Source organism: Rhagoletis pomonella, unplaced genomic scaffold (assembly GCF_013731165.1).
Source record: "Rhagoletis pomonella isolate Grant_MI unplaced genomic scaffold, Rhpom_1.0 Rhpom_scaffold_00008, whole genome shotgun sequence".
Classification (NCBI taxonomy): domain Eukaryota; kingdom Metazoa; phylum Arthropoda; class Insecta; order Diptera; family Tephritidae; genus Rhagoletis; species Rhagoletis pomonella.
In genome coordinates, this window is record NW_023458562.1 from 8,881,094 (window position 1) to 8,887,436 (window position 6,343).

Sequence of the window (6,343 nt, forward strand, 5' to 3'; positions counted from 1 at the left end):
GTTGGCTGTGGTTGCTGCGAGCTGACAGCTCAATGTGGTGTTGCCACATAGTGAGGGTTTCGTAGTTGACTACAATTTGTGACCTTTTTAATTAAAACTAAACTCCAAAAAATTTGATCAACAACGAAATAATTATATGATATACCATAAATGAAAAAAAAAGATAATAAAACGAAATTTAATAAAACAAAATAAAATAATTTTTATGTTAAAAAAAAAACTTTTTGGAATCGCCATAAAATGCATTTTAAGTTGACTATGAAAGAGTTAAAATGGTGATTACAATAAAACACAATTTTAATTCTTTTCTAACTTCTCTATGACTACGGGCCAATGTGTTTTAACTCTACTCCTTCATTTGATACCCATACTGTTTTTAAGTATATTGCATTCATTTTTTGAATTACTCATATCTTTCAAATTTCAAAGTTCTTTTAAAAAATCCTAACGTCAAAGAGAAAAATTAAGAACGCAATTTTAATATATTTGGCCCTTGGTTTGGCGAATATATTGATTTTTTTTTGTGTGTAAAATTGCCTGCCGCAAGGTGTTATATGTATATTGAGCTACACATTTATAAAAAAAATTTAAATATGAAATAAACAAAAGAAGTATAGCCAAAACTATTCAACATAAAGCGTTTCTATAATTGCCACCAGTGTAAATTAAAAATCCCGAAAATCCCAGAATTCTAGGCAAATAATACCAGGATTTTCGAGACTTAAGAGCCTGTCAGACGTGGCAATTTTATTTCGATGTGTGAACAGCCAGAAAGATCTTTCTGTCACTTTTCGGAAATCAGTTTTAGAAATAAAAGTTGCAAGGTGTGACGACTGCAACTGCAAGAGCGAAAATCGATTTCGGAAATATATTTCAACTTGCTTGTGCTGCACTAGCAATTTTTCTTTCTTCTGCAAGTGCTGTCAAACTAATCGAGTGTTGCCGTGTGGCACTGATCGAGAATTTGTGTAAAATGATAAAAAATATTGTTGAATTAAATGTCAAAAATGCTTGAAATATATTATTTTGCTTAATATACTTAATCGTTAAATTATTGTTCACACGGCAAATATGTTAATTATAACCTATATTTCTGTGGTCGTAAGCAATAACCGCCTAAGTCGACTTAAGAAAGAATTGAGTTATATATGCTATCGTTTTCTGCAACTCGTTACCTATTCTATTTAAAAAGTTATAAATGAAAGTCTTTTAGTTTCCCCATAAGGTTAACATTACAACCCAAAGCTTTAAATCGCTTTTCTCGAATTCAGGTTTTTCGACTTAGGCGATTATTGCTTATGACCACAGATTTTGCGTTTTCGTTCTCGCTTTTACAAGAGAAATAGCAAACAAACCAAGAATGATAGAATACATTGTTCGCTGCACCATGCGACAACCCCACCGCCCATGGTTGCATTTTAGTATCGAGAAAGATTGCCAGAAACTCATTCGCTGTGTGAACAGCCAAAAAGCGATTTCAGAAATTTGTTCTGCAATTCGCCTTTCGGAAATAAAAACCTCTTTCGAAAGATACTTTCCATGCAAGGTGTGACTGATTTCTCAATTTGACAGCCTTTCCGAAATTTATTGCATCAAAATATATATTGCCACGTCTGACACGCTCTTAAAAAAAGACCGGGATCTCGGGATCCCGGGATATACACGCAACACACTTTAGTATCGATACGAACAACAGTTTCGTTACCGCTTAATATGTTGTGTTGTATTGATTCACGTTAATGGTGCATATACGGAACATGCGAGTAACGAGATTACTATGTGAGTAGCGATTCGGCATTTCGAGTCAGGGGTTGTATTCGTTACTCAGTAACGAAAAATGAAAATATGTGCATACCTGGGTTGTGATTTTTTAGTAACTACTTAGGTTAAGCTTGTGTTGCGGGTTTTGGCAAAAATATCGTTTAAAAAATTTCCAGAATACGAGAATGTAAAAAACATTCCAACTTATTTGGATTCATACATTATTTTGAGAGTAAATTAGTAAATGTTTGATGGTTTATTTTCGATTATTTTGAAAAATTAATCGGTTAGTCGCTCGATTAATCGAATGGAAAATTTCGATACAATTAAATCCTTAACCGAATGAAAATAGTATTATAATCGGTTATTCGATTAATCGTGCCATCACTACAAAACACCCGCTGAAACAGGAAAGTGTTGGTAAATATACGCTGCCGAAATATCATTTATTAAATGGTGTTTTATCAAATGCACATTAAAAGTGACCACAAGCGATAAAACAATAAAATAGGAAAAACCAAAACTATCAAAAACTATCGATGGTGGTACGATAATCAAAAACCATTGATAGTATCGATAGTGCCATCGATAGTTTCAGACCACTAGATGTAAGAGCTCGCTTCAGTGATGTTGACGATTTAATATCGAATGGGAAAAAAATATTTTTAAAATCTGCTTTGCGCGTTGAAGCTTTTAAGAACATGTATCAAAATATCGCTCTTCCGGCACAGCTAATATTTTGAAAGAAGGCCGAAAATGCTCGAAGAAAACTATATTTTCCAATTTTTTAGCCTGGTGGATTCCGCGCCAAAAAATTGTTTGATATTTTGGACTGTTACATTTCATTGTAAAAAATACTGCCGAATTTGTTTTCATATAAAAAACGAATCACTGATTTTTTTGTCGAAAACTTTCTTTATTAACTTCAAAGTAAAACAAGGCAAGCGAAGAGAGGCAAGTATAATGCAAAAAAGTGGTGGTCCTTAAATTTAAACTACCCTTTCATTTCATGATGTGCTTTTTAATTTTCATTAATTAAAAGGTATCTCAGGATTAAGTGAATTTTTATGTTTGAGAGAAGGAGACTCGTGTTAATATTAAACTTGTCCGACACCTTAGAATATGTTTGACCCAGATATAATAAAAAATCTGCGAAACCTGAGAAAAAGATTGTTTACCCTTGGTTTCGTTTTCGGCGATTTGGGCCATATACATATATCGTCACCTGAAATGCAAAAAGACGTAACAACATCGTAAATGAAATGGAAAAAGTCGTGACTAATATTTTAATTTTTTTTGTAATTCGATGAAATCCATCATATAAATCGAAAAGTGAATTTAGAATTTTTTATTAGTTATGACTTTTTGCATTTTAATGATGATGTTTGTTACGTCTTTTTTGCATTTCAAGTGACGATATGCATATATATGAATGAAAACAAATAACTTCAAAATAAACTTTAAGGTCGGGTAACAATTAAATAAATGCATTAACGAAATTTGATTTTGGCTTTTTTAGAGCCAACCAAGGACGAAAATTGTATGCCAAAACTCTCCAAAGAAACGTATATATTATGTAGTTGTATTCTGATGTGATTCTATGTAAATCAGTAAATATGAATGAACATTTGGATAAATTCACACAGTAAATACATAACACAAAGTTTTAGTTGCATATGCTTACATATATAGTAGGTACATATCCAAATAAGTGTACGAAGGTACATATCTATCTACTTATGAGTTGTATATATGTACATATTTATGGATCCATCGGTATGTACATACATATGGATGTGTACATACATATATGTGTGTGTGCATATATATTTGTGTTTATGCATATGTATATAATTAAATGGTCTGCTATTGTCAAAAAATCTTCAAAATAACTGAAGAATTGAATGAAAAGAGCAAAATGAAATATGAAGAGCAGATACATTTCGAAAACAAATCTTCTGCTCAGCTATTTCGAATTTCTAAAAATAAACTCACCTTGAAAAGTTTTCGATATATCTGCTGCTACTACTACGGCTGTATATATTTTTAATTTGTCAGAATATATAGATTCTGAGATTTTACGCTTTAATGCGCCACAGATACTAGGACAATTTGTTAAAAAGATGCCGCCGCCGCTGCTGCTACTTCTGTTTCGCTAAATTTAAAGATGTTGCTGTGGAAAATTTGGCACCACTGTTCTCTGAAAAATCCGTTAAATATTATATTTTACCTCCTCTTCATGTATTATTTGGATATTTTACATATTTGCTTTACAATATTGATTTAAAATTTGCCTTGAATTTTTAACGGGTGCATATAAAATTTGTAATTTTTAGGACACTATTTCGCTTCGATTTCTTTTTTATTTTGCTTGTATTTTGGTTGCAACACAATTTTTTTCACAAAGCACATGAACTAGTTTGCAAAAAATTAAATACAGTCTATAGGTATTGTATTTATATACATATGTAAAACTATAATCCCCTATGAACATTTAAAATTTCTCATGTAAGCCGATTTTATTTAGTTTCATTTACGAACTTTTTCGCTTTTCTCCTTAGTCTCGTTATTTTCGTTAAGTCCCAAAATAGGTGTAATTGTAGTCTGCTTTAGTCGTTTTGACTAGATCAGAATGTTTATTTCGGTTCTTTCGAAGTTAGAAGACGACGTTGACTAGGCGACGATTTTCTCTCAACTAAAGAAAATTCGTGAAAACCACTGTGAAAAGTCTCAAAACACATTGCGCGACGTTTCTCGCATCAGTCGTTGCATTTCCTCTACCTTCGCACCGAAGATATTTTCCATACAGTATGTGTGCCACAGAGCCAATAAGCGTTCATTCTGCTAAAATAATGATTCGTTAACACAGTTGAACACACTAATGTTTACATACATTATACATTAGTCATATGACCCGTTTCTAAAAGTAAATACAGTTAAGAATGAAAAATTATGAAAAACCAACAAAAATTACGTTTTTTGGTTGGTTATTTTTTTAACAAGCGGCAAGCGTGATAGAAATCATCAATAAAAGTGGTACCTTTTTTCGAGTTACAAAGCGTTTTAGAGCGCGCGAGATCAATCGTTCGTGCACAAATCTATTATTTGTTATACTTTTCAACTAGGGATGTCGAAAACACATCGATGCATCGAAAATATCGATGTTTTGCTTCGATGCATCGAAAATTTACCACTCGATGTATAAATAGTCGATGCGTCGAGACATCTCTAGTGCATCGAACGCCCAAACATCGCTTTGTCTGAAATTCAAAGAAAGCAAGCTGCAGTTTTACAGCTCATAAAATTTTAGAATAATAAAGGGCAAGTTTCAATTGCTTTTATTTGTAATCTTTTTTCTTTTACTTACTTGCACTTTAATAGACAAAATTTTTATGAGCTATAAAACTGCATACTAAAATGTTCTAAACACTAATATTAAAATGTTAAAAAATTAATGAAAATTTGTTGAATTTTATATAAAGTTTGAAACATTGTTACATGGTTTGGTTAAAGCATGAGCACTATTTTTCTAAAAAATAACAAAAAATGTTAACTTAAAAAACGTATTGAATAATTAAATAAAAGAAATCTACACGTGAACACTTCTTTGAGTCGCTACTACTCTATACTTAAAATCAAAATAAAAGTTTGTTAAATTGTTTCAAATTGTATTTGTTTTATTTCCATAGTGAAGGAAAAATCTATATGTATCGATGCATCGATGTACGTCGTCCGATGCATCAACAAGTATCGATGCAAGTTTCGATGCATCGACTTGAGGAAAAACAACGATGTATTTTTGCCATTGACATCCCCATTTTGAACTATTTGATGTTTAAATCTGAAAATCTTCAAGACATCTTCAGATATACGACTATAATAATAATAATAGATTGGCGCTTACAAATATATTATGGTTTGGCCGAGCTTCTCCTCCGAATTGAGGATTTACAGATTTACGCCGACTCCGAACGGCGATTGTATTTTTAAGAGAAGCTTTTTTCATGGCAGAAATACACTCGGAGGTTTGCCATTGCCTGCCGAGGGGCGATCGCTTTTAATAAAAAAAACACCTTTTTTCTATATTTTTTTTGATGTTGCTTTGACCAGGTCTTGAAGCCAGGAGCTGCGGAGTGGTAGCATGCGCTGCTAACCTCTACATCACAGTGGCCGCCGTCTATAATGCCGCATTAAAAAAGAAGTTAGATGTGAAACCTTATAAAAAGGGTTTTAAATTGGAAAAATCAGCCCTTTAATTTTTAGAGATTTTTTTATAAATATCCATTTTTTAATACGTATTAAGAAGTGTTGTTAAACTTAAGTTCATTGCAATAATCCGTGCTTTATTGTGTAAATTTCAAAACGACTGTTACTTCATGCATGCGAACGGGCTGATGTGACGCGAGGGAGCGCCGCGACTGATCTCGCGCGCTTCATAACTCTGAAAACTGAAAAACTTCATTTTTCGATTGAGATGACTTAAGAAAAATAATTAAAATCAACATATAATCATTATTTAAAAATAATAATTATTTTTTGTCAATGTTATTGTGGCTTGTTAACATTTTATTTTTAATATTTT

At 32.1% G+C, this 6,343-nt stretch overlaps 1 protein-coding gene across 16 annotated transcripts in view; it reads right to left on the reverse strand.

Annotated features, from left to right (window-relative positions):
• LOC118744139 (PDZ and LIM domain protein Zasp) overlaps positions 1-6,343 on the reverse strand; it is a 261,367-nt gene that overhangs the window by 222,541 nt on the left and 32,483 nt on the right. For 10 of the 16 annotated variants that reach the window (XM_036476913.1, XM_036476912.1, XM_036476907.1 and 7 more), the window contains 2 exons: positions 4,303-4,602; positions 3,757-3,961 (listed from right to left, as the gene is read on the reverse strand). The exons of 2 other annotated variants lie outside the window; for them this stretch is intronic. The gene's annotated coding sequence lies outside the window, so the exon portion shown is untranslated. Of the gene's footprint in view, positions 1-3,756; positions 3,962-4,302; positions 4,606-6,343 lie in introns of those variants that run through there. 4 more of the 16 variants (XM_036476900.1, XM_036476904.1, XM_036476899.1 and 1 more) reach the window with 3 other exon arrangements.